Genomic DNA, 282 nt, shown 5'->3' with positions numbered 1-282 from the left:
TCTCCAACACGTTTAAGAGTCTAACAATAGTACATTCTTTAATATACATTCTGGGCAGTTTACGCGATAACATCATTAATAAACCTGCTGTTGTCGTCAGCGCAGTGCAGACGCAGTCGATTAGCCATTCTGACCTAAATCATGAATTTGAATCAAAGCTTAACTACCCTGCTGGTTCGTTCAGTACATTTCTTTGTCAGTGTTTGAGGAGGGATTGTAACTATATTCTCCTTTCTCATATGCTGTGTTACAATTTAATACGTAAACACACCTGTACGCACG

This window comes from Penaeus monodon, chromosome 31 (genome assembly GCF_015228065.2).
Source record: "Penaeus monodon isolate SGIC_2016 chromosome 31, NSTDA_Pmon_1, whole genome shotgun sequence".
Classification (NCBI taxonomy): Eukaryota; Metazoa; Arthropoda; class Malacostraca; order Decapoda; family Penaeidae; genus Penaeus; species Penaeus monodon.
This window is presented reverse-complemented; position numbering follows the sequence as displayed.